The 4765-nt window shown below is 39.4% G+C and overlaps 1 long non-coding RNA gene across 2 annotated transcripts; it reads left to right on the top strand.

The window, feature by feature from the left end:
- The first annotated feature begins 316 nt into the window (after positions 1 to 316).
- Positions 317 to 1327, top strand: LOC149949030 (uncharacterized). Of its 2 annotated transcripts, XR_016480537.1 has the most exons (5): positions 317 to 427; positions 545 to 589; positions 675 to 961; positions 1037 to 1083; positions 1173 to 1327. It is a non-coding gene; the product is annotated as an uncharacterized LOC149949030 (long non-coding RNA). The 2 variants fall into 2 exon arrangements; XR_016480538.1 differs by lacking the exon at positions 545 to 589 and having other exon boundaries at positions 894 to 961.
- Positions 1328 to 4765: the final 3438 nt, after the last annotated feature.

Here is a 4765-nt window from a genome sequence, read left to right as displayed (position 1 = left end):
AAAACCAGTTTTTTAAAAGGACCCATCAAATTTCATATTTTTGGGATTTTTAATCGAAATAGTTATTGCATATTTGCTATTGATTTTCAGGATAATAGCGAGAACCAAAAATTTCCCAAGATATGCATGAACATTTTAAGATCATAGAAATCCAGGGGGGGGGGCAATGCCCCCCCTTGCCCTACCCAAATGACGTCCCTGGGGCTCGCACGATAGGCAGAACTAGCAGACGCGGGGGAAAGCGCCTGGAAAACACCACCTATCGGAAACTAGTAAAACTATAAAATGTCACGTGGCTTAAAGGAGTTAACGATGGCGTGCCAGGCAGGGTCAAGAGTCATGTTCTTTCGTAAAGAGTTTATAACACTAAAATTTTAATTTCAAGTCATGAATAAGTAGATTGATTTAATGGAAACTTATACGAAAGGTATGTAAATGTTTAATTATATATATAAATATCAATGGTTTAAAATAATTCATTTAAAATTGTTGGTTAATAATATTAAGCCAAGGCTTAAGTAACATATATGATATAAAATATTAGGTTACACAGTACTGGTGGATATTTAAGTATAAAGTTAGCAAAAAAGTAAGTTATTGGCCTTGAAATAATATTAATTTTGAAAATTTATGCCTAATAGCTTTTCCATTCAATTCCAAATTTTTATCTGTAGCAAGTCTAACTTTGCTGTAGAAATGAATAATCTTTTTAATTAAACTTAAGGCCTTTTCACACGAGCCAACTTTTTACCCAACTAGATAGTCAACTTGAGTTGAGTCAACTAGTTGGTTCGTGTGAATAAAAGTTCGATGAGTTGATCCATCAAAAAAGTACGCGAAAAAAAATGGATCACTGATTGATTTTTGCTGACTCAGCATTTTGATTTGAAAAGTTGGATCGTGTGAAAAGGTCTTTATTCGGTGATGTTCTATGCCCACTTCGGAATCAAACATGTGTTCGGTAAGATCTGGAAAAATATCTGTTCCAACTGTGGCTCTTTTCTTCTAAATATTGGTTCTTTCTTTTTAATGAAAGAATCAAGCTCTCTGGATCCTTGCAATGATAATTGTGAAACAACTGAAGTAAGTTAAAAATTTGTCAGAAAGTGGAAAATTTTAAAAGCAAAAGAAACTTAAAAGAGATACCTTTTAATAATAGTTAAAATTTACAGTGGCAAAACTTACCAAAACATTGTCTTCTTCTGGGTTAGATTGAAATGTTGAGTCCTCCGGAATCAAGAAAATATCGTCATTTTGAATAGAAACCTAACAGAAGTTAAATTGTTTGCTCCGATTGTTTTCTTAAATAAACAATATACACGTATTATACCGGTATTGTATTCTTTTCAACAACTGAGTCAAAATATAAGGTTTCCTCAACTGATTGGTTGCTCAAACTAAAACCTGCTGCTTCACGTACATGAGGAGACCAGACTTTATTAATACCACTCGCTTCTGAGCCCGACTTGTCTGTCTTTTCTACACTACCACTTCTACCGTAACATTTCTGCAACAAATTATGTTTTAACTATAGGATACGCGAAAAACAATTTTATTCTTATTGCTTAAACCATGGAGCAGAATATCTTTCTTTCCCTAGTAAAATACTAGTAAATGTCCTAAAATCAGAGGGCTTTCTGCTCCATAGTAAAATGTTTTCATGCTTAAACCTACACGAACAGATTTGTGATCAAATAATGTGTCACTTATTTCAATTTCATCAACTAAATTCTCAGTTGGAATGGTGTCTTGTAAAAGTTTGCCAATTATAATCTGAATATTTTTGGCCAAAAAATGATAACTACAAACAAAGTCATTGTTGGTTGGGTGCCAATCATCACGATTCACAGCTTTTATCCACTTTGAAAGCGTTTCAGGTTTAGAGAAAGGAAACCTATAGTTAAAAACAATTATAGGCCTACATTTGATATATATAATTACAAACTGTTACAACCTATGGAAAGAAACATTTGTGCTCGGATTTGTGGTGGTCAATTTATAATTTTGAGTTTTTGACAATGAACAAATACACAAATTTTAACCATTTAATAAAAATTTCGCGTAAAAGTAACCAGTGGCGTAGCTGAGAACTCAGAGGCCCCCCCGCAAAAATCTCTACGAGGCCCCCCTTTTTAATTTTTTTATGGTTAGCGCCCCCCCCCGAAACTCGAGGCCCCCACTGAAGCTCGAGGCCCCCCCGCACCGCGGGCCCTGCGGACCTTCAGCTACGCCACTGGTAAGTGGTAACCATCAAACGTTTTGCGTCTAGTTAGGCTTAACTTGAACTTCGCGCTTGGTATCAATTTTAGTAACCCATAGGTGGCGCAAAGCTCTAGTGATAATAATATTTTTTCCCCGGCGTCTGCTTTTTCTCACTGGCGTGTATATAATAAAAGTTTGCCAACCAAGCGCCGGGGGTCTATCCTATTTATTATGTCTATGCGCAAGACCAAGTATGAATATAGCCTTTTTCTCAATGGCGTGTATATAATAAAAGTTTGCCAACCCAAGCGCCGGGGGTCTATCCTATTTATTATGGCTATGCGCAAGACCAAGTATGAATATAGCAAACTTGTACAAATATGAATACAGCAAACTTATACAAGTATAAATATAGCAAACTTGTACAAATATGAATACAGCAAACTTATACAAGTATAAATATAGCAAACTTGTACAAGTATGAATATAGCAAACTTGTACAAGTATGAATATAGCAAGTCCAAATATGAATATAGTAAATGACCAAGTATAGATTTAGTAAGAGGTAAAGTATGAATTTAGTAAGAGGGAAAGTATGAATGTAGCAAGGCCAAGTATGAATATAGCAAGACCAAGTAGGAATATAACAAGAGGTAAATTATGAATAGCGAGTGGTAGACGAATTTTGTCCGTTTCGGCGTGCTTTAAAGAACTGCTTTCACGGTTTTTCCCTTGAAGTGACTAGTTGCGCTGTCGAAATTTAGTTCCTGGTTAGTGACACATTTCAGAACTAAAACTGCAGAAGTAAATTTGTGAAATATATTATTGAATATAAGATTTTAATTCCACTGAAACAATCATGAATAAGGAACTTTTGTCTATTCCTACACTGGCTACGTTCAGCGGGACTCAGCGGCTGAGCGTTGAGCTTACTGTACGCTTTTTTTAACTTCCGGTTTCTACGTCATGTTGCTCAACGAAGTCAGCGGTCGGAGGAGCAGGTTTTTCCGTTGCTCATCGGTGTCGTGACGTCATTCGACAAAGTTAAAGGAGGGGTAGCAGACGATATTTTGTTCGTTAAGTCAGCGAACTATAAATCGTACAACAACTTTTAGATTTTTGTGACGTAGCGTTGATTAAAAGAACTCAACGATAGCTCAGCGGTTTTTCTCCGTTGATAGTTGTTGAACGCAGCCCATAACTCTTGAAGATGCTGTACGCCGTTGCCAAGCGGATGAGACTTCTACTATCCATGCTGCTAATATCTCTCGTGAACTTCCTCCACAACAAGAGGCACCCTCGACTAATTCGTCTACTGCAGTGGCATTAAATGCTCTACACCGTCAACGTCCTCCGCTACAGCCCCGTGTACCACCGTCACAACGTCCACGGTTTACACATAACGCTTTTCGCCTATTCAACCGCGTCCATGGTTTTCTTCCAATACCATCCATCACTCGCCGCCTGTGTATCATCCACATAATAACACACCTGGTACTCGTTTCTCTGCTCCCTCGTCTCCTCGACTGTCGGTCGCCTCTCGTGGGGCTTCTTGACCTAATTGTGGACACCCACCTCACACGTCCCGACCATGTCCGGCACGTTCTTCCACCTGCCTCAAATGCCACCGTATCGGTCATTGGGCTATCGTCTGTCGTTCTGCCCATGCACTCCAAGAACTAGACTACTTTCACGACCCACCTCACGCGGATGCTTTTTATTTTCCCTTGGAGTATGACAACGCTTATTCTGCTGAACCTGGATACTTCGACGAACCTGGATACTCTGACGAACCTTGTCAGGTATATGACACCACTGACTCATCTCCACATTATTCCTGTTACAGTTTCTCACTTGTCCGTGAGTTGAACCAATTACATACTACCTCCAATAAAGATGATGAAATTTATGACGATGTGTATTTATTTGACAAACCTGTCTGTTTCAAAATTGATACTGGTGCCCAGGTTTACATCATACCACTATGTCTTTACAATTCTTTCCTTCCCAAGCCAAAGTTGAGCAAGACGATATACACCGTCATGGCCTATTCAGGACATACTGTGGAAATGGCAGGCATACTTGATGCTCCATGCACATCCTACACTGCTTCGTCTAAATTTCCCTTCTATGTCACCACTGACAATCGCACACCCATCTTGGGTGCTTCTGCCGCCCTTCAACTGGGAATTATCCAACATCATCTCCATCCTCTTAGTCCTCCTCCTACACCTAAACTTGTCGCTGTACTAAATTCTGGTCCTGTTGCTACACGACTTACGCAATCACCTGCTGACATAATTGCCCAGTTTCACACCGTCTTTGATCATGTTGGGCGTCTTCCAGGTCAGCACCATATACAACTGAAAGAACAACCTATCCCAGTGATAAGCGCAGCACATCAGGTACCATTGCTTTTCGGGAACCGGTTCGCCTTGAACTTAACACAAAGCAGCAACTGGGCATCATTGTTCCGGTTACTGGCCAATCCGATTGGGTCCACCCTATGGTGGTGATCCCCAAGCCTGATGGATCGGTGCGAATCTGTTTAGATCTCCGAACA

The sequence above is a fragment of the Leiobunum rupestre genome, chromosome 4 (assembly GCF_980474605.1).
Source record: "Leiobunum rupestre chromosome 4, qqLeiRupe1.1.hap1, whole genome shotgun sequence".
Lineage (NCBI taxonomy): Eukaryota > Metazoa > Arthropoda > Arachnida > Opiliones > Sclerosomatidae > Leiobunum > Leiobunum rupestre.
Note: the sequence above shows the minus strand (reverse complement) of the source record. Positions and strands in the feature narration are given on the sequence as shown.